A 24,515-nucleotide genomic window follows, 5' to 3' on the forward strand; every position below is an offset into this window, starting at 1 on the left:
GTGCAGAGAGAGTTAGATTTGGGTGGGGTTTTTCTTCAAAATGAGATCTATATTGCAGTGTAGAAATAAAGCAGTCAGTATTTTCCCTGCACAGAAATAAAATAACTCACCCAAATTTAATTCTCTCTCCACATTACATCTGCCCCCACCTGCAGTTCACATGGTTTTGTCCATCTGAGAAGGAATTTGCTTTGAAGAGTGAACCAGAATAAGGCCCCATGTGCACTGCAGGTGGGGTAGATGCAGGGCCGGTGTAAGTCTTCTCAGCACCCTAGGCAAAACTTCAACCTACTCCCACCCCCCACCAAAAAAATAAATCATGTGGTCCTCCTGGACCCCCAAGGAAGGTGGGAAAGTCCTCTGCTTTTCCTGGAGGCCCTCTGCACCCTCCCCTTTGCCACCCACAACAGAGGAGGAGGGGGAAGCAATGTAGGGAAGTATGTCTCAAGGGAAAGTATGGAGGGGAGGTCTTAGAAGTTCCACAGTCGCCACCTGCATTAAGTACAACAAGGATCCTCATAGACATCCTTGATTTTTTGATTTGCAGACTTGGTGGCGCCCCCCCCCCCCCAAGATCCCAGCGCCCTAGGCAGATGCCTAAAGCTGCCTAATGGTAGAGCCGGCCCTGGGTAGATGTAACATGTGCAGAGAGAGTTAGAATTAGGTGTGGTTTTACATCAAAGTGAGATCTATATTGCAGTGTAAAAATAAAGCAGTCAGTATTTACTCTGCACAGAAACAAAATAACTCGCCTAAATCGAACTCTCTGTGCACATGTTACATCTGCCCCACCTGCAGTGCACACGGTTTTGTCCATTTGAGAAAGAATTTGCTTTTGAAAGTGAACCAGAATAAGGACCACAGTGTATCGTATGCAGTCCTGCTGCCCGGGAGGTTCCCTGATGATTTAAGGGGGATCGGGGCAACTTTTCCCTTTCAAAAAGTGGCTGTAATGTATGGGCACCTTTACTCCATTCCTATATGGTGAAAGAGATTCATCTGATAGCAGACAGATCTCTGCAGTGGCTTATCCATAATGGGTGCAGTGTGCCTGGCAGCAGCAGCACTGAGAAAATTGCCACACCATTTTTCCAAAGGTTTGCGCATGTGCAGTATGGTCTGAGCGCTCGAGTGCTCAGATCCTACTGCTCCCGGCAGACAGGAGGGGGCCCGGCCGGAGGAGGCTGCACACATGTTTCCTCCCCTCTTAAGAGCCCCTGGATCTCTGTGTATGAATGACTTAGTAAGCTTGTAGGTGTACATGAGCATTATGCTAGCTGCCCCCACTCAAACCAGCCTAAGTGTGAATGCTCACTTAGATTCTGAATCAAAGTTGCCTACCCTCCTGCATTCTGCTGGAGACTCCCTGAAATAGCAGCAATCTCCCTCTCTCGCTGATTAGTCTAGCAATCTCCCTCATTTCACCTACCCCACATTATGTAGCTGTCATATTTTTGGGGAAAAAGGAACGAGAGATAGATACTGTACATTGACACTGAATCGTCAGCTCCATTTCCCAGCATTGGTGATAAAACACAATAATCTCTATGGCTACATGCATGTCTTATGGCCATTTATATGGAACCACGTATAAGACACAACAGTTGAACAATCCCTGACAGGTATCAGTGACTTTTCTTTAGCAGGTATAATAGCTCTTACTAACTGCTTTGGGGCTCATCTACATTTAGATATAAGTCATTTTAAAAGATTCCTCTCAGATGTAGCAGTACACACCCATCCTTCTAGGTGGACAATGTCTTTTCACAAGTTCTTCATACATAGAACTAGCCACACCCTTTGGGTGGAGCATGGCACGCCCCCTCAATGGAGCACTAGGCAAAATTCTACTACCAACTATAATCTCCCTGAAACTAGTTTTCAAAGGTAGGCATGTATGCTCTGAATCAGTCTTACATCCCTGGCTATGGTGCATGAGCAATATAAAAAAAGAACAATATCAAGCCACAAGCCTGAACCAGTCCCTAAGAACGTCCAAGTTGTTTTGTTTGATTCAAAATGTAGCTGATTATACAATGGTGCTATATGCTTTTCTAGCAAGGTTTCACTGATTGAAATGTCTTGCACATGTAACTATATTCCTCATTACAGATATGTAATATAAACAAAATTGCTACAAGCTGAATAAAAATAAAGATGCAAATTCTCACTCATACTTTTAATGCTTTGATGAATAGATCTTGGTGTGCTTGCGTTTCCTAACTGACTATATTTAATTTCAGCCTGTAACTCCATATGGGACTTCAAAAGACAGTTTTAAACTTTCATTTTTTTCTCCCATTAAACTATTACACTATTACAGGATAGCTCAGAACTTGCAGATGTGTTTTGCAGTAATGAGTTAATTGCCTTAAGGTGAAAAGTACACATCAAACAGAAAGCAGCTGCTGGGCTATGTAGCAGGATGCTGGATGTCATGCTGAAAAATAGACAAAAAAGCCCTCTGGGAAACACGAAAAGGGTGAGAACTAAATTGTAGTCCTACATTCCTTGCTGTGTTTTAACGCCTTCTTCTCTGATAAGCGCTTCAAAGGCATTTGAAAATCAAGCATCTCACTCAGCTCAAGCAATCATATGGTTAAGCTTTGAATTGACCCACATATTTGAGCTCATTATGTTTTTTGCACTTCCTAGTTGGTGCTACATTATTTAGAAATATTAGGTGACATCTGCTGTTGATTCTCCATTTCTGATACTTTGTTAGCCTTTTGTTTTGGAGACAACACAAAAAAAATTGTCATTTCAAGAACATATCTTTAGTTTACTTCATTTTGTAAGTGAAAAATGGAATGAAACACCTTGCTTTGGAGAATCAGTGCAACTGGTGAGTGTGAATAATGGAAAGCTCCATAACAGTTGACCACTTAACAATGTTATGTTGGGTGCACGGGTGCAGATACATTCTACAGATCTGATAAACTCTCTGAACCAACAGTAATTATCGATCGCTGTGCACTCCTACACACTGAGCTATTATTAACTCAATATGTGATGTCCTCGGATGTCTTCAACAGGATTAGTAGGTCAGGAACAAGATAGGCTTTGCAGCCAATCAGATCTTGACTTCCAGAGCTGGCTAATGCAGGAGAATTTGAAGCCAAATGTATTATTGCAACCAAAATGAAATTACGATACTGCTTCAGTAAATAATGAGCTATGAATTGTTAACCTTCTGGACCTTGCGCTCAATTTTGGATTACCATGGGTATGCACGCTCTTGATACCCATGATATTAAGATGGTTGCATGTGATAGAAAATAAAGATACTCACCTTTTTGGTGGTCTCTGCAACGCCTGGTGGTCTCACCTCCATCTTTGAAATTGGAAGGGTGCTGCTGTGAGGCTTTTGGGCTGCTAGTAGGCTCATGGGCTGCTGAGAGGACAGAGGCTGCTGGGAGATGTAGTCACAGCTGCTGCATTGGGAAGGGATAATTTATACGGGGTCACACACACTCCATACCTCCCAACATGATCTTCTCCAGGAAGGACAGAATGCTCTATCACTGGAATTTCCTTTTAATTTATGATTGCCATCACCTGTGTTGAAACACCTTTCTTGACCATTGACCTGGTTAAAACAGGTGATGGCAGTCATAAATTAAGAGGGGAGTTCAGAAACAGAGCATCCTGTCCCTCCTGGAGAGGGTCATGTTGGGAGGTATGACACTCACACATACTTAAACATTCACATACGCCTTTCTGCTGCAGGAGTCCAGATCCTGTCACTGTAGAAGAAGACACTGCTCTAGAATGTAATTAATTACTGGCTAATTAAAGTAATTGGAAAGGGGGGAGGCTGGGGAGCCAGAGCAAGTCCCAATGCTTTTTCCTAAAATATGAGACTTTTATAGAAATCACAGTGTCTCAGTCCTGCAATTGAACATGCTACACCCCATGGCTGCGGGAAAGACTCTGAGGCATGTTTTTTTTTTTTTTCCATTGGCAATTGTATCCCAACCATAGTAAGGGCATGTGCACATAATTGCAACTCATGTGGACTAGGAAGCAGAAACAGATATGCCTGTCAGAAGGTGTATATCTTGCAAGTGTTGGAATGCAATGATGATAACTAGTCACTTTGATTGACCCTGTCAACTGACAGTATTAACATCATTAGGATAATTGCAATAGAAAGTACCAGAATCAATATTGTTCTAGCTCGTTAGTTGGCCAGCTACCATAACAAGACCCAATTAGGAATTCAAGTGCTTAACCTGAGCAAAAACATGTTGTCCAGTTTTGGCCACCTTATGTGTCCTAACTGGACACTAATCATGTCTCCCAGTACCCAGGAGGAGCAGCAGGCAAGTCTCATGTAAGGCCAGAATAAAGCATGCTTCCCTACTTTTGTAAACTAGTTTAAGGGAGATTATAATTGGTAGGAGAATTTTGCAAAGCACCCCATTTAGGGGGCGTGTCATTCTCCATCCAAAGGGCGTGACTAGTGATTGTGAAAAGAGATTGTGAACGTGGCACCTAGAAGTGTGGGTGTGCACTGCTACATCCGAGAGGAAGCTTGTAAAATTGAGCCCCAAAGCAATTAGAAAGAGATACTATACTTGGTAAAGTGCTGGGAAATGGTGCTGATGATTCAATGTAAATGTATTTATCTTGCATTCCTTTTTTCCCCAAAAATGTAACCCTGTAATGTGGGCTAGGTGAAATGAGGGAGATTGCTACACTAATGAGGGAGAGAGGGAGATTGCTGCTATTTTAGGGAGTCTCCTGCAGAATGCAGGAGGGTAGGCAACTATGGAATAACCAAAGGGCAATTTCAGAAGCCAGTTTTGAACTGTAACCTTTTGTAATAGAGCGATGAACAGGAAATGGACCTCAGCTTAGATGGAGTTCCCATTTGCATCTCTTTTTCACTGGGTAAATCTTCTATATTCACTTGTTACCAATTAAACAGAAAAATAAAGCCAATGTCAATGGCCATGTCTTAGAGGTTAAATATGTAGACACTTGGGGGGACACTGCTTAAATATAAAGTGGTCAAGCATTCTAAGAAATCCATAGTGACTTGTAGCACCTGCTTGATTGATCGGTCTTTGTATGCAGAACTGTACCACAGTATTACAGAATTAGTGTAAGCAAACACACTGTATGTGACTCTGACAGAGAGATGGACATTTTTACAAGGTTATAAGAAAATTTCACACCTTGCAATTTACAGCTTACATAAAATGACCCAACATGTCAGCACAGTGCAGAAGTTATTAACTATTAGCTTGAAAAGATACATATAAATACTCTAGGGTTGATCAGAGTTGGCAGCAAAGCGAAATAAAAAAGAGGAGCAACTTTCCACCATGGCTGCATGTAGGTCAGCTTTAAAAAGTTTAAAGTTAGTAAGGCTTGTTATAGCTATATATATAGAGGGCGATTCAGTTTCATATGATATGCCACTGTAAAATCTTGGGGCAGCTACGTGGGATGTGTCTCACTCATTTATTTGCCTATAGCCTATCAAGGTGTAAGAGTCAGGGGAGGTGGGGTTCTAATGTATTGGTGGACAGTGTCTAGGTTAACAGTCGACATGCATAAAGCAGACAGGTACAAAAGGTTGACATGGTGAAAAGGTCAATGACAATGATCGATGCAAAAAATGGTTGAGACGTTATTTGGCGTATTTTCATGTTTTTTCCATTTTATGCTTTATTTAGGGGTCCATTTATCATTCTGTATTTGGGGCTACTTCCCAAATACACCAGTTTTGGGGAGTTAGCTGCAAATATTAAGTATACCCTGAATGTAAGTAGAAGAATATAGTAAGGGAGTCTGTCAACCACCCTGTGTGTATAATGCTGGCCGGGGGGCTGTAACTCAGCCCAGCGTTATACACACAGGTGATTGACAGATCTGGCTATATATATAGGAGATATAGCAGCATGGGTTCCGCACTCCAAACAACAGGTATAGCTTGGGAGAGTGCCCTCACAAGGGGATTGAAATAGATAGAAGAGGGTGCGGCACTCAGATCCAGACCAAGAGTACTTCAAACAAATGCCACTTTAAGCGTTTCAATTTACTAAGAAATTGTCATCAAGTTACAAAATAACAAAAAACAAATACATACCTTTATAGAGACATAGAAAACAGATTGCCAGGCCGAGCGGAACAGGACCACGCACCCGCTCTTCCGCCAATGATGAGATGCATTGTGAGGACGTGCACAGAAGAAGCCACCACCATGGGTACAATGACCAAAATCAGATAGCAAAGAAAAAACTTTTTTTATACATGGAATAGTTATATAGCAATTTGCAAAAAAGCATATGATCTGCGCTGCAAATAGCTTATCATTACTAAAGGGGCACACACACACACAGAGCGATTTTGAGCTATTTTCTAAGCAATCTGACCAGATTGCTTAGAAAGTAAGCACAGATCTCTCTGTGTGTATGATCCGAGAGATTAATTATCCCCTGCTAACTAAGTCAGTGCATGCAGTCAAAATCTAGTCAAATTGCTTAGCAAGTGACTGCAAATCTCACTGTATGTACAGAATAGCGATACTGATCGCAATTCCCCATTCTGAACCACTACCCAGACTTTTTTTGCTTAAGCAAAATTGCTTAGCAAAATCACTTAGCACAAGTCTCTGCATGTGTATGTGCTCCCCATGGGAGATCTGGACACCAGGAAGTCACCTACCCTAAATAGCTTAGCAAAATTGCTTAGCACACATCTCTATGTGTGTATTCCCTTTAAGATAAAACTAAATAATAACCAAATAATGATAATTTAAATAACCAAGCAGATATGCAGCAACAAAAACAAATCTGGCAAAACTACTTATAGTAAATATAAAAGACGGTACTTGTGTATTATCGCGGCGCCCACTATTCCATTTGCGTAGAGGGCTATTCAGGGTAGTGAAATCGCATCGCATTGCATGCCATATTGTATGGCATGCGATGCGATTTTCCTGTGTAATGTATTCACTGCTCTGTCAGTGAATCCATTAAAAAGATAGGATTCGATAAAAAATCACATCGCATCATATGCCATTATTATATGGCATGCAATGCGTTGAAATATCAGTTCTGATGGAACCTAGAATAATGCCATTTAATGGTAAAATTACATTTAATGTAATTTATTTTGCCCCCCACCCCCACTATCCACGTCATCCCGAAGCGTGGCGAGCGCAGCGGTACGCGTCTGACCAACCTTTTCATACCCCCACTATCCACGTCGGCGTGGAGTTGATTTTATATAGTGTGGCGAGCGTAGCCCGAATCGTGGCGAGCGCAGCGTAATACATGTAACATAATACACGTCCCCTCGTAATACATGTCGACGCGTAATACATGTAACATAATACATAATAATAACATAATACACGTCCCTTCGCAGGGCTCGCTGCTCTTGCCACGCTTCGGGCTCGGTGGCTTGCTGCGCTCGGTACACTATAGGAAATCAACTACACGCCGACGTGGATAGTGGGGGTAAGAATACGTCGGTCGGACACGTACCGCCGGCACTCACAGGGCTCGCCACAATTCGGGATCACGTCGATACTGGGGGGGGGGGGGGGGGCGCATTAATAAATAACATTATATGTCATTTAATGCTATAGTACATTAAATGCCATTATAAGCGTCAAAATACCATAACGGCATGCAATGCGATGCAGTGCGATTTCACTACATTTGCGTACGTAGTAAATTCGGGCGCCGTGATAATACACAAGTACCTAAAAGACCATCATATAAGGGGTATTTACACAATTACAATATTAGAAAAACAAAAGCCTCATAAGAAGACAGAAAGAGACAATTGTTGATTAAGTCCCCTCGGTGCGAAAACGTCTAAGCAATGTATTCACCAGTCTTCACACTGCAGCAAGCGCAGTGAACGATTGCCACCTCTGATTATTACAGGTATGCAGTCAATCATGTGGTATTGAATGGCAAGACGAATGGCACTGCGGTGCATTCGTTCCTTGAACTTGCGTTCAGTCTTTCCTAAATAATAAAGACTACAGGGACAAATATATATATATATATATATATACTTCGGTGGTCTGGCACTCCAAATGATTACTGCAATGTCCCGGGTGCCCTCACAAGATAAATGATATAGACGTGCAGAGGTGCGGCACTCCTGGTATAAATAAAGACTCAGAGTCGGGAAGATTCCACAACGTTTCAGTTCATTTAGAACTATATATATATAGACATTGGATGGGCTCTGCACACACTACATTAACTGATAATAAATAGTGGAGATTTGGTTCATGAATTGATCAATGCATTTAAGCCTGCAGCCCCCGTCAAGGGACCCCACTGTTCTGCAGGTCCTACCACTATCGCTGAAAATGGCTGCAATACACATAGCTATCACATCAATGTTTGATACCAGGCATAAAATTGATAAAAGATGACATAAAAATCGCCCTTTTGGGCAAACAGAAGTACACAGAATTTATCATGTACATTATTGGTAATAAGTCAATACAATGACATTTCTGGTGGATTGCTAGATTCGGTCAGAGTGGAAAGCCCTTTGGCTTGTGACCACATTGTTTAAACAGAAATTGTAGAGGCTCTGCACTCACTACATTAACTGATATTAAATGCATTGATCAATTCATGAACCAAATCTCCACTATTTATTATCAGTTAATTTAGTGTGTGCAGAGCCCATCCAATGTCTGTTTAAACAATGTGGTCACAAGCCATAGGGCACCCCAAAACTAGGAAAGGTGAGTGCCGATGTTAAGTGTATATATTGTTTATTAGATTAATTTTTTTAATTAGTCTTATTGTGGTCACATTCTCTCATGCACCCTGTTTTTAACTAAGATTCCATAGCTTGTGTTAGCCATTTCCCTAGATGATTAGTGACAGGTGTGTTGGTAGCTGCTCACCTATAAAAGCAAAGTCTGCTGTGAGCTTCAGACCTGATAGCATGCCTGGTATCAAACATTGATGTGATAGCTATGTGTATTGCAGCCATTTTCAGCGATAGTGGTAGGACCTGCAGAACAGTGGGGTCCCTTGACGGGGGCTGCAGGCTTAAATGCATTGATCAATTCATGAACCAAATCTCCACTATTTATTATCAGTTAATTTAGTGTGTGCAGAGCCCATCCAATGTCTGTTTAAACAATGTGGTCACAAGCCATAGGGCACCCCAAAACTAGGAAAGGTGAGTGCCGATGTTAAGTGTATATATATATATATATATATATATATATATATATATATATATATGGAAGAATAATCTGAGTCACTCCAAGGGCTTGATGAAGAAAAAGTAAACTGTTTTAATTCAGTGTAGAAAACGCATATGCATGCAAAGTCGACGTTTCAATTCTCACATGGGAATTTTTCTCAAGACAGCATACGCTGAAGTAAACTACCCCGCTCGGCGGCGGGGATACATATAGCATATATAGCATATATATAGCATATATATAGCAATTCTCCCATGTGAGAATTGAAACGTCGACTTTGCATGCATATGCGTTTTCTACACTGAATTAAAACAGTTTACTTTTTCTTCATCAAGCCCTTGGAGTGACTCAGATTATTCTTCCATATCTGCATCCCACTGCAGGCACCCAGGGCAGTTGCTATCTAAATTGAGTGCCGGTTCAAAACCAACGATATATATATATATATATATATATATATATATATATATATATATATATATATATATATATATATAGACTGTGGCGGGTGTGGACGTAGCACTCCAGACATTGTAGTAATTCAAAAAATTTATTTGCAGACAAGCAACGTTTCAATGCATGTGCATTTTCGTCAGGAGCCTGACGAAAATGCACATGCATTGAAACGTTGCTTGTCTGCAAATACATTTTTTGGATTACTACAATGTCTGGAGTGCTACGTCCACACACGCCACAGTCTACATAACCTTTGACGGGGCACCCGACCAGCTACAGCAGCAGGGCAGTGTGCTCGGCCACACCAAACAAGTGTGTATATATATATATATATATATATATATATATATATATATGTACTTTGGATGAGTGGCGCCACTTGTGCTCAGGGTGGCCACAGCAATCTTCCCTTATTATGTAGAGGGTGTCAGCCAGTTCTTTAAAAATTTGTGTCGGTATAACACTTAGGAGATATGGGTAAATGGATAAAGATTTCGGCGACTAATTACTGGGCTAGGTATATAATAAATAAATATTTATTAAGATGACATAATTTTATAAGACAAAATGGTACGTATAAAAGGATGGACAGATTTTAAAGATACAAGGGTAAAAATTTTCAAGGATAAAAATACAGATTGATATACACAAAAAATATGGGGGAGGTATATAAAAAAACACAATTTGTAAAAATCTTCCTAAAATCAATAAAAACGTATAAATATATCAAGGAGATTTGCTTAGCTCAAAAAAGGATGGAGATCGGTGGTTTACCAACGCGTTTCGTTGATGTGACTTCATCAAGTCATGATGAAGTCACATCGACGAAACGCGTTGGGAAAACCACTGATCTCCATCCTTTTTTTGAGCTAAGCAAATCTCCTTTATATCTTTATACGTTTTTATTGATTTTAGGAAGATTTTTACAAATTGTGTTTTTTTATATACCTCCCCCATATTTTTTGTGTATATCAATCTGTATTTTTATCCTTGAAAATTTTTACCCTTGTATCTTTAAAATTTGTCCATCCTTTTATACGTACCATTTTGTCTTATAAAATTATGTCATCTTAATAAATATTTATTTATTATATACCTAGCCCAGTAATTAGTCGCCGAAATCTTTATCCATTTACCTATATATATATATATATATATATATATATATATATGTGTAAGTAGGTGTATCGGGTTGGCACTCGTGGCTTCAATAAAAATCCGGAGCCAGGAGCATAATAGAGCAATAAGAGACACTTATCCCTTCAGAGAAAGGATGGATCCGGCACACGGTAGTATAGGTGAAAAAAAAAGAGGTTTATTAGGAGTGCAACATTGCACTAAGTGACAGCTGCTGACCTGACAGCCGTTTCAACTGCTGGGTGCAGTTTTCATCAGAGGTCACCTCTGATAAAAACTGCACCCGGCAGTTGAAACGGCTGTCAGGTCAGCAGCTGTCACTTAGTGCAATGTTGCACTCCTAATAAACCTCTTTTTTTTCACCTATACTACCGTGTGCCGGATCCATCCTTTCTCTGAGGGGGTAAGTGTCTTATATATATATATATATATATATATATATATATATATATATATACTTTTGTAGGTTTGGCCGAGCACGGCTGCCCTGTTGCTGTTGCTGGTCGGGTGCCTTGTCAGAGAGTATGTAGACTTTTGAGGGTGTAGACGTAGCACTCCAGACACTTGTATAATCCAAAGAGAAAAACCTTTATTGAGGACTAGCAACGTTTCAATAATTGCGTATTATCGTCACGCTCAGGAAACGTTGCTAGTCCTCAATAAAGGTTTTTCTCTTTGGATTATACAAGTGTCTGGAGTGCTACGTCTACACCCTCAAAAGTATATATATATATATATATATATATATATATATAATGAAATACATTATATATATATAAAGGCATTGAATTTCAAAACATTACCATATGCAGAGGATGTAAGTCACTTTTGCATCGGACTTGTGCTAGGCCAAATGGCAGATGCTACATAGTACAGTCAAAAAAAATTGGGTCTGTTTTCGCGAAAATCTGGACAGTAGGGAGGTATAGTATGCAGTCACAACGGATCGGTTGGTATAAAGTACACGCTGCCCGATCCGACAAGAGATATATCTGCAGATCAATTGATCTCCCGATATATCTGCCAGTGTGTACCCAGCTCAAGTTTAGTTGGTTAGTTAAGTTAGCATTGGTTCAGGTGTGTGTTTGTGTTCTTGTGGTAAGGAAATTCAAATATTAGCAGGGATGGAGTTATCTGAACTCTCTGATAATATTATCTGTGTAATATTTTGGCACTCTATAAATAAAGGATAATAATACTGGCAAGGATCTTAGCCAAATTGCAGTCTATGGCTTTCCTGTTGTAATGAATTTGAGAGTTAGCAGCTATGTAAACAAAAGCAAGAATCAGACAAATGAGAGAGAACAGCTTCTTACCCTCGTGTTTTTCTGTAGCTGTTGTAAAATAAAAACCAATAATAATAATAATAATAAGAAGAAGAAGAAGAAGAAGAAGAAGATCATTCCAATACAATACTTTAAAAATAGAGTAATAATTATTTAATGTCACACACACACACACACACACACACACACACACACACACACACACACACACACACAGCCTAATTTCTAATTGGTAGTCCTGCAAGCAGCTACTGTTGTTGCCTCACTTTTACATTTATGTGTTTAAATGGTGTATAGAGAAGAGCAAACCAACTTAGTTGTATGAATGTGTGTGAAAGGGACAGGGATAAAGTGATTTGACAGGACTATGTGAATTGTTTACTGATGAGCTGATGCAAACAATTCCTCCAATAACAATGGTTAATAACTCTGCAACACCCAACAATAGATGTGTTTAACATGTTAGGACATGAATGGTTTGCAAAACACAGTATATCTGACAATTTTATTGTATACCATATGTAAAACAGATTATATGTCTGTAAAGTGAATGCGATGGTGAACCATCTTTCCAAGCAGCTCAAAAACTGCACCTGTATTGTGGTGCATTATTATCCTGTACACAGTATGTAGGTCCCTTGAGCTGGACTTGCCGCTGAGTCTTGTGTGAGGGGGTGTGGCCAAGTACCACTACCTCCCATTTGTGTCAATTTGAGGGCGTGTCATGGAGGTATGGTATATAGTTTAGAGGTTTGGTATATAGAACAGTGTGCAAAGAGATAACTCTAAATAGAAATTACAAACAAAAGGATCTTGAGCAACCTGCCTTTTATATAAATTCAAAATGATGAAAATAAGGTACTGAACATAAGTGTTAGCTCAATATCACTAAAGGCTAACAAAATATTTGAACACACAAACTGGTTTCATCCACTGTTTGTGGGCAGTCAGTTTAAGCCTACTTCCAAAAAACCTAGAGACTGATTTAGATTTGTACTTAATATCTATGTTCACACAGCTGAGATTTTATCAGTAGACTACAGATGCCAAGGTACTTTATCGATGCTGCCTGTGATCAGCAGGAAAAATATAGTGCAATGGACTGTTTGAGGAGGGCCCCAAACTGGTATTTTGCCTAGGGCCCCCATAGGCTACAACTGTACTGATTTAGCTGGTATAGTATAGTTTTTTTTTTTTAAAGTCTGTACCAGCTAAAATCAACTGTACCGATTGTACCGTATTTTAATTCATTTGGCAAATCCCCTTCTTTATATAGCAGCTGTGACAGGCAGCAACTATCCCAGACCTCACTCCCCCTTCACCCACCAAGAAAATCTGGTCCTGGCATGTCCTGTCTCAGGGGTGCATTGTGGGTCCAGACCAGTGTGCATTGCATTATGACATCACGCGGCTGACGATGACCATGGTGTGGGACTGGAGGCAGAGCTATAAGGAGGTGAGGGAAAGAGCGGCATATGTGCCTCGAGATTATCCGCTACCTGGACCAGTGGTTGTGCATCCATCACACTCCCCACACCTGGGTCTATCATCCCTGGCCTGAGTGCTGCCTTCACTCAGTGTAGGAGCCACTGCTGGCTGGGTAATGGTGGCCACACCCCCTATACCTATGGCCACATCCCTATATATGTGGCCCCACCCCCTGTACCAGTTTTTATTTGCAAAATGTTAGAGGGCATGGGCCCCATGAGCAGGGCCGCCAAGAGAAATCCTGGGCCCCGGTACAACAACTTCCTGGGGCCCCCACGGACGGAGCTCCCGCACACTCTATGGACCCGTTGTTACGCCACTGCTTCCAAGGTGGATACACGTACAACAATTTATACTGTAATGCCTATTACACATGTCACACACCCATTACATATTATACCACATGCCATAATGCTCATTACACGTTATGCCACACACCGTAATGCTCATTGCATATTAAGGGGTTAACATGCTCTGCCAGGGGTTAGCATTCTCTGCCAGGGATTAACCTGTCTGCCCTGATTTACATGCTCTGCCAGGGGTTAACATGCTCTGCCAGGGGTTACATGCTCTTTGCAAAGGATTTACACATACCCTCCAACATGGCCCATTCCATTAGTTACAAAATGCTCTGTTCCTGGACTTCCCTGCCAGTGGCAGTTACAGATGTGAGCCTGCAGCACAGTCCAATATTCAAAAAGGGGGGGTCATATATACTGCCACCCCAAGCATCACTGTCCTGGACTCACTGGCAGTTGATGTGACTGCCCCTCTTTGAATTTTGGACTGTGCTGGAGTCCAACCTCTGTAACTACCACTGGCAGGGAAGTCCAGGAACAGAGCATTTTGTACCTAATGGAATGAGTCATGTTGGGGGTACTTGCCACCAAATAAAAAAAAACCTGTGTGTCCAGAACAGGGCCCCCCTGACAGGCCCGGGCCCGGGTAAATTGTACCTGCTCCCCCCCTCTCTCGGCACCCCTGCCCATGAGGTCTAAATCCCCTTCTGGGAAATTTCAGTTATATAAGGTAACATTTGATGTCAAGTGGTTCAGGACAATTTCCTTCTATAGTGTTACATTTATATTCAAATTTGTAGATCACCTAAAGTGGTGGTACCCAAACTGTGTGCCGTGGCACCATGGGGTACATCGGGACACTTGCAGGGGTGCCTTGGATTGATGACTGAGAACCAACTCAAATTATTTATTGTCCCTGTAATAGGCAAAACCAGTGCTGATGGCTGCCAGTCATAAAATATTTGGGCCTACAGAAGTGAATCCTGTATCTCACCACATAACTGGTGACATATAAACACAATTTTTTTTTTTTTTTAGTCAATTTCTCAATAAAAAACTTTTGGCTTAGGGCTGCCAGGAATAAATTCTGATACACTAGGGTGCCATGATTCAAAAACTTTTGGGCACCTCTGGCCTAAAGCAAATGAAGAGAGTCACCCACTGATATCCTGCCGTTAACAAAACTTAGTACTGAAGGATAGAATACACTGAGTTCTGAAGGAAAGAGTACACTGAGTACTGAAGAATAGACTACACTTAGTACTGAAGGATAGACTACACTGAGTACTGAAGGATAGAATACACTGAGTACTGAAGGATAGAGTACACTGAGTACTGAAGGATAGAGTACACTGAGTACTGAAGGATAGAGTACACTGAGTACTGAAGGATAGAGTACACTGAGTACTGAAGGATAGAGTACACTGAGTACTGAAGGATAGAGTACACTGAGTACTGAAGGATAGAGTACACTGAGTACTGAAGGATAGAGTACACTGAGTACTGAAGGATAGATTACACTGAGTACTGAAGGATAGTATACAATGAGTACTGAAGGATAGACTACACTTAGTACTGAAGGATAGAGTACACTGAGTACTGAAGGATAGAGTACACTGAGTACTGAAGGATAGAGTACACTGAGTACTGAAGGATAGACTACACTGAGTACTGAAGGATAGGCTACACTGAGTACTGAAGGATAGTATACACTGAGTACTGAAGGATAGACTACACTGAGTATTGAAGGATAGAGTACACTGAGTACTGAAGGATAGAGTACACTGGGTACTGAAGGATAAAGTACACTGAGTACTAAAGGATAGAGTACACTGAGTACTGAAGGATTGAGTACACAAGTAGTTAAGTCGTAAATCTTATTAACAACTTCACTATTCAGTGTTTACTAAACCTTGTGCTTACCCTGATTTCCTACCTTTTGTGCTCTTCATATCAGTATTTATTCTTGCAGTACCCACATATATTATACCTTGCTTTTATCAGAAGGCTTTATTGGTAGAAAATAGAGATGTGCACCGGCCACTTTTCGGGTTTTGGGTTCTGATTACCTTGAGGTTTTGGGTTCTTATGGGTTTTGGCAAAACACCTCCTAAGTGTTTTGTGTTTGGATTTTTTTGGGTTTTGGGTTCTGATTTTTTTCTTAAAAATGCATAAAAACAGCTAAAATCGCAGAATTTGGTGGTTTTTTTTGCTCCTACGCTATATTGACCTCAATAACATTCATTTACACTCATTTCCAGTGTATTCTGAACACCTGACACCTCACAATATTGTTTTTATTGCCAAAGTTTGCACTGAGGTAGCTGGATAACTATGCTAAGCCACACAAGTGTGCGGCACAAACACGTGGCTCATGTAAGAGTGGCACTGCAGCGGCAGACATGAAGGCAGTTTTAAAAAATAGGCCCATAAAATATACCTATCTGGCTTGATCATGCACTGTTTACCATGTGCAGCCAAGGAGCGGTGGACATTTTGTGCAGCACAGAGTTTGTCTGCAAGTGTGTAACTGTTTTGATCCAACAAGACCCCTATATGGCTTGATTGTGTGATAATGTAATCTGATTGTTTAATTTTGTGATTATTATTCATTTATTATTACCAGTCGTCTCTTAAATCATTGCCTAATGGGTGTAGGGGAGTGGGCTAATCAATTTTAAGGTGGCAGATGGAAGATGTAATGTAATGTAAACCATCACTAGCATTGGTTGCAGCAGTGGCAGTAACTGATGGACCCGGCTGTGCAGATAAGGAGGATGCTGACAGCGATGATGTCAAAGGGAGAGCCAGCGAACTGTTGCTCCATGCAGCGCTGGAAAACTTCGCTGCCCGTGGTGATGCCATAGGGCATGCGTAACCATCACTAGCATTGGTTGCAGCAGTGGCAGTAACTGATGGACCCGGCTGTGCAGATAAGGAGGATGCAGACAGCGATGATGTCAAAGGGAGAGCCAGCGAACTGTTGCTCCATGCAGCGCTGGAAAACTTCGCTGCCCGTGGTGATGCCATAGGGCATGCGTAGGAAGACGTAGCACCCAATAGGGGTCATGAAGGCAGTAAGCATGGAAGAGGCTCTGTCCAGAGGGATCTGCCAAAACCCACACTTGGCATTCAGGGTGCTAAAGACCGTTGCACCTGGCATGTCAGTGATCACCTGCTCGATGGTGCAGAGTGTGTATCTGTTTTGGTCAGTTTAATATTTCATAAGACCCCTATCTGTCTTGATTGTGATTATGATTATTTATAATTAATTTCATCTGATTTTTAATTCGGTGATTAGTAATGTTATTCATTTATTATTTATTATTACCATTCGTCTCGTCAATCATTGCCTAATGGGTGGAGGGGAGGGGGCTAATCAATGACTAGGTGGCAGCTGGAAGAGTTCTATCTGGCTGCGACTTCTGTAACTCTATTGATCGCTAGGGTGGATTCAGGTGATCTGGCTCGCTAGGCGGGTGTTCCCTTTGCTCACTGCTTCACATGCGTCCCTCGTGAAGCTGTGCGCTTTGTCGAGGAGGATGTCCTTTTCCGGTAGAGAAGTACTGATCTTTGCTCAAGGTGTTACGAGTAGCTGCACTCCCCTGCTACAACCTCAAAACAAGTACCAAGACCCCTATCTGGCTTGATTGTGCACTGTTTACACAGTGCAGCTGAGGAGCAGTGGGCGATTGGTGTAGCAATCAATTACTCTCATTAGTGGAATGCAATCAGTTGTATGCATTTACGAATGACTCTCAGCAGTGGGCACCAGGCCAGACAGGTAGATGAAGCAGTACTAGACACCACACGGTAGATACTGCAGTACTAGGCACAAGACCGGTAGATAAGGCAGTACTAGGAAGTACCAGGCACCAGACGGTAGATACGGTACGGTAGTACTAGGCAGTGGGCACTAGACCAAACAGGTAGATGAGGCAGTATTAGTTGTGTGTGTATCTGTTTTGGTCAGTTTAATATTTAACAAGACCCCTATCTGGCTTGATTGTGATTATGATTGATTGATTATTAAGTAATTCAATGATGTGATTGATTCATGGTCGAAACCCCATTTAACAACTTTCCTAATCCTGACCCTGATGTGCAGTTTGTCTCTGTGCTGAAAGATCCCAATCTCAAATGGCAGACTGAACAACCTGTGGATAGCCATATCTCAAAAAATGTGAATGGGCTTGTGTGGCAGCCCACTACAGGATACCCCCTGTGCCCCTGGAGTGCCCCCAAAGAAGTTTAATTGCAGCCAATGCTGCTCAGAGGAAAACTGCAGGGATGTGAGGGGTTAAACAGCCCCAGCTCAGTCCCAAATCGCAGCTGTTTCCTCACAGGCACAGGTGGGGGAGAAAATGAAGGAGGAGCTGGGGCCGTGTCACGGTCCCCTTCAGATGACAATCTCCTGACCAGCAGGTCTTTGCACCTTTGTAGACTTGTGTCCGCCGGAAACAGAGACACAACATACGCTTTAAACCGAGGATCGAGCACTGTGGCCAAAATGTATTCCTCTGACTTTAACAGACTGACCACCCTCGTATCCTGGCAAAGCGTATGGAGGGCTTCATCCACAATAGCGACATGCTTTGCGGAATCGCTCCGCTTTAGCTCCTCCCTCACTTTCTCCAGCTGCTTTTGTAACAGCCTGATCAGGGGAATCACCTGACTAATGCAGGCAGTGTCGGAACTGACTTCACGTGTGGCTACTTCAAACGGCTGGAGAACCTTGCACAACACGGAAATCAGCCTCCACTGCGCTTGAGTCAGGTGCAGCCCCGCTCCTCTGCCTATGTCGTAGGTGGCTGTGTAGGCTTGAATGGCCTTTTGCTGCTCCTCCATCCTCTGCAGCATATAGAGGGTGGAGTTCCAGCGCGTCACCACCTCTTGTTTCAGCTGATGGCAGGGCAGGTTGCAGAGTTTTTGCTTCCGCTCCAGCCTTCGGCAGGCTGTGGCAGAATGCCGAAAGTGTCCGCAAATTTTGCGTGCCACCGCAAGCATCTCCTGCACACTCCTGTCATTTTTTATGAAATGCTGCACCACCAAATTTATTGTGTGGGCAAAACATGGCACGTGCTGGAAATTGCCCATGTTTAATGCCCGCACAATGTTACTGGCGTTGTCCGACACCACAAATCCCCAGGAGAGTCTAAGGGGGGTAAGCCACAGGGAGATGATTTCCCTCAGTTTCTCTAAGAGGTTGTCGGCGTTGTGCCTCTTCTTGAAACCGGTGATACACAGCGTAGCCTGCCTAAGAAGGAGCTGGCATGCAGGAGATGTTGCTGCTGCGGAAGGTGATGCATCTACCCAGTGGGCTGTCACAGTCATATAGTCCTTAGTTTGCCCTGATCCACTTGTCCACATGTCTGTAGTTAAGTGTACAGTGGGTACAGCCGCATTTTTCAGGGCACTGAGGACACTTTTTCTGACCTCCCTGTACATCGCGGGTATCGCCTGCCTAGTGAAGTGGAATCTAGACAGGATTTGGTACCGGGGACACAATACCTGCATCAACCGTTTAAATCCCACTCCATTGATGGTGGACACCGGATGCACGTCTAACACCAACATAGCTGTCAAGGCCGCAGTTATCCGCTTTGCCATAGGATGACTGCTGTCGTATTTCATCCTCATGGAAAATGACTGTTGGACGGTCAATTGCTTAGTGAAAGACGTAGCAGTCTTACGACTTCCCCTCTGGGATGATGACTGACTTCCCCTCTGGGATGATGACTGACTTCCAGGAGCAGCAGCAGCAGCGGCAGTAGTAGTAGTAGTAGGCGTAGTGCTGCAGGATCCTCCGGAGGAATCTATGGAGTCATTCATGCAGGTGAGATGGACTGCAGGACTCCCCCCTATCCGGATCGAGGAGGAATTTGTCGAGGAGGGAGTTGGTGGTGTGCTTTTCAGGCATTTGGCTCCAAAAGGAGGACCAAGTGATTTAGGTGTCGCTGGACTGCTAGCCGCACTTTCTGGACTAAACACTGAACCATGACGCGTCTTTAGGTGACGTTGAAGGGAGGTTGTCCCAAGGTGGGCAAGATCCTTACCCCTGCTTATTGGAGTTTTACATAAGCTACAAATGGCAATACTTTTGTTGTCCGGATGCGGATAAAAAAAATTCCAGACCGCAGAGGTGGATTTATTGGTCCTTTGTCCAGGCATGACGATGGGCTTTTTCATCCCATGGACAACAACTTTTTCCCCCACAGGTGCCTCATTCCCCCCTGGTGCGTCATTTAAGCAAACCAAGTCTCCATCCTCCTCGACAACTTCCTCCTCAGTGCCAGCTACATCAATATCCTCCTCCTGGCGTACAACATCACCTTCACTAATAAAATCTGGAACTAGACTGTGGGTGATCCTTCCAGCATATGCAGAGGGCGTACTGCAAATGGTGGAAGGAGCCACCTCTTCACGTACAGTGATGGGAAGGTCCGGCATCACAACCACCGCCACCCTCGGACTCTCCGTGGGGATTTGGGATATGTCTTTAGAAGGATGAGTTTTTCCAGATTTATTTTCTGAATTTTTTTCTGTTTTTTTTTGAGTCGGTGTCAGCCGAACTCTCTTTGATTTCCTATTGGGCAGGGAGAGAGGAGGAGGAGGACTTTCCTCGTCATCTGAAGCTGCACCACTAGTCATGAAGTTAGGCCATGGCCTTAGCCGTTCCTTGCCACTCCGTGTCGTAAATGGCATATTGCCAAGTTTAAGTTTCTCTTCCAACGATTTACATTTCATATTTTTATTCCTTTTACGGAAGTTTGGTTTCAATTGTACATGCCCTCTGCTTTCACACTGGGCATCGGCCGTGGCAGACGACGTTGTTGGCATTTCATCGTCTATGTCATGACTAGTGGCAGCAGCTTCAGAACTATGAGGAAGTGCATCTTCATCTTTCCTTTGTTTGTTAACCTCCATATTTTGGATCTCCATTATTATTGTGGAGTTATGTCACAGAACAGCGCCACTGGAGTGCAATTATATATGTCAGTGAGTATGCACCAGCAGGCAGTTATACAGATACAGCAGTATTAGGCAGTGAGCCACACACCAAACAGGTACGGCAGTATTAGGCAGAGAGCCCCAGACCAGACAGGTAGATAATGATATACAGCAGTATTTAGGCAGTGAGCCCCAGACCAGAGGGTAGATACGGCAGTATTGGGCAGTGAGCCACACACCAGACAGGTACGGCAGTATTAGGCAGAGAGCCCCAGACCAGACAGGTAGATAATGATATACGGCAGTATTTAGGCAGTGAGCCCCAGACCAGAGGGTAGATACGGCAGTATTGGGCAGTGAGCCACACACCAGACAGGTACGGCAGTATTAGGCAGAGAGCCCCAGACCAGACAGGTAGATAATGATATACGGCAGTATTTAGGCAGTGAGCCCCAGACCAGACTGTAGATACGGCAGTATTGGGCAGTGAGCCACACACCAGACAGGTACGGCAGTATTAGGCAGAGAGCCCCAGACCAGACAGGTAGATAATGATATACGGCAGTATTTAGGCAGTGAGCCCCAGACCAGAGGGTAGATACGGCAGTATTGGGCAGTGAGCCACACAGCAGACAGGTACGGCAGTATTAGGCAGATAGCCCCAGACCAGACAGGTAGATAATGATATATGGCAGTATTTAGGCAGTGAGCTCCAGACCAGAGGGTAGATACGGCAGTATTGGGCAGTGAGCCACACACCAGACAGGTACGGCAGTATTAGGCAGAGAGCCCCAGACCAGACAGGTAGATAATGATATACGGCAGTATTTAGGCAGTGAGCCCCAGACCAGAAGGTAGATACGGCAGTATTGGGCAGTGAGCCACACACCAGACAGGTACGGCAGTATTAGGCAGAGAGCCCCAGACCAGACAGGTAGATAATGATATACGGCAGTATTTAGGCAGTGAGCCCCAGACCAGAGGGTAGATACGGCAGTATTGGGCAGTGAGCCACACACCAGGCAGGTACGGCAGTATTAGGCAGAGAGCCCCAGACCAGACAGGTAGATAATGATATACGGCAGTATTTAGGCAGTGAGCCCCAGACCAGAGGGTAGATACGGCAGTATTGGGCAGTGAGCCACACACCAGACAGGTACGGCAGTATTAGGCAGAGAGCCCTAGACCAGACAGGTAGATAATGATATACGGCAGTATTTAGGCAGTGAGCCCCAGACCAGAGGGTAGATACGGCAGTATTGGGCAGTGAGCCACACACCAGACAGGTACGGCAGTATTAGGCAGAGAGCCCCAGACCAGACAGGTAGATAATGATATACGGCAGTATTTAGGCAGTGAGCCCCAGACCAGAGGGTAGATACAGCAGTATTGGGCAGTGAGCCACACACCAGACTGGTACGGCAGTATTAGGCAGAGAGCCCCAGACCAGACAGGTAGATAATGATATACGGCAGTATTTAGGCAGTGAGCCCCAGACCAGAGGGTAGATACGGCAGTATTGGGCAGTGAGCCACACACCAGACAGGTACGGCAGTATTAGGCAGAGAGCCCCAGACCAGACAGGTAGATAATGATATACGGCAGTATTTAGGCAGTGAGCCCCAGACCAGAGGGTAGATAAGGCAGTATTGGGCAGTGAGCCACACACCAGACAGGTACGGCAGTATTAGGCAGAGAGCCCCAGACCAGACAGGTAGATAATGATATACAGCAGTATTTAGGCAGTGAGCCCAAGACCAGAGGGTAGATACGGCAGTATTGGGCAGTGAGCCACACACCAGACAGGTACGGCAGTATTAGGCAGAGAGCCCCAGACCAGACAGGTAGATAATGATATACGGCAGTATTTAGGCAGTGAGCCCCAGACCAGAGGGTAGATACGGCAGTATTGGGCAGTGAGCCACACACCAGACAAGTACGGCAGTATTAGGCAGAGAGCCCCAGACCAGACAGGTAGATAATGATATACGGCAGTATTTAGGCAGTGAGCCCCAGACCAGAGGGTAGATACGGCAGTATTGGGCAGTGAGCCACACACCAGACAGGTACGGCAGTATTAGGCAGAGAGCCCCAGACCAGACAGGTAGATAATGATATACGGCAGTATTTAGGCAGTGAGCCCCAGACCAGAGGGTAGATACGGCAGTATTGGGCAGTGAGCCACACACCAGACAGGTACGGCAGTATTAGGCAGAGAGCCCCAGACCAGACAGGTAGATAATGATATACGGCAGTATTTAGGCAGTGAGCCCCAGACCAGAGGGTAGATACGGCAGTATTGGGCAGTGAGCCAGTGCTCACAGATTCAGTGCAGGCAGCAGTGCAGCACCAGTGGACTATATATATTTATATTTAATATAATTAATAACGAGATGAGGTTCTAATCACGCGGACGGACCGAGTCAGGCGGGAATCTCCGAGCGCTGCTCGGAATCGGGCTCGGAATGATGACGTCCGTGGGGGCTCGGATCTCTGAAATCCGAGCCCGCACATCTCTAGTAGAAAATACCATTAGTTTTCCCGATGGTGAGTGGACTATGCATTCGCATGAGCTGTTTTGTATATGTGCAGAATGGGTTCTATGTCATCATACAGAGTCATCCCTAAGGGGGAGGTGAGGGAGTGGCGAAGGGCGGTGTTCCAGAAAACATTACCCCCATGTCCTGGGAGGTATGCTAAGGCCAATGTTTGTGTCTTCCTATACAGATATACTGGCCACAGCTTTGGAACTGAAATGCCCATTCTGAGTAACATGAGGGTTTGCTCAGATGACCAATGGTCTCGCAAGTGATCTTATACTGTGTCCTCTGAAGCAGCAGTGGCTCAAGCCAGAAGGAGGAAACTATTTACACAGTTGTAGTAGCTACTGTAACTGCTATCATTTCAACATTATGCACTTATGTTTTAACACACTGCACACCACTGTCTTTGAGTAATAAAACAGTGTAATTCCAGTCTGAAAATAGGCAAGAAACCAGGAGAGGATATGGCTGAGATTTGCTATGCATCCAAGCACACAGCATCGTCAGACTCAATAAAGGAAATTGTCTAAACTGTCCGCTCTATGAACGTATAAAAAGGGATTGGATGTTAATTTAGTCTGAAGCAGTGTAGGCCCCTCACCCCATAAGTATAACAAACCCCTGGCTCCTTGAATTGCTCCTTGTTTCTGAAGGCTGGGCTCTTTGACCGGTCCTGGTTAGAAAAATACAGGGGACAAAAAGACTGGGAACTGGCAAATAAACCTGTCATTGGGGACACCGGGGGTGGCCTGGGGGGAGGACAAATAACTATTTGATATCAGACTTACCAATCCGATATCATGATGCCCTGAGAAAGACCTTCCGGTTAAAATGCGTTGGCAGAGAGAGAGGCAATTACTTGTGGATATCAGGATTTATGATACTTATAAGGTGAGAGTGCTTGTTCAGACTTTCACTCAATTACCTGGAACGTCTGTCTCATTTGTCGGGTATCAAATAGTTATATGTCTTTTTTTAAGGGAAATTTTTTCCTGATATTTTATTACTAATACATATTTTATACATTTAAAAATACCCCTGATATGGAATCCTTTCTGTTTTTTGATCCAACATTATGAGAGTGGCAAACAGAGACCTTGAAAAGGGACATTAATCCCTGTAAAGAAACCTTGATGTGAATCACACT

Source organism: Crinia signifera, chromosome 2, assembly GCF_055691185.1.
Source record: "Crinia signifera chromosome 2, ASM5569118v1, whole genome shotgun sequence".
Classification (NCBI taxonomy): Eukaryota; Metazoa; Chordata; class Amphibia; order Anura; family Myobatrachidae; genus Crinia; species Crinia signifera.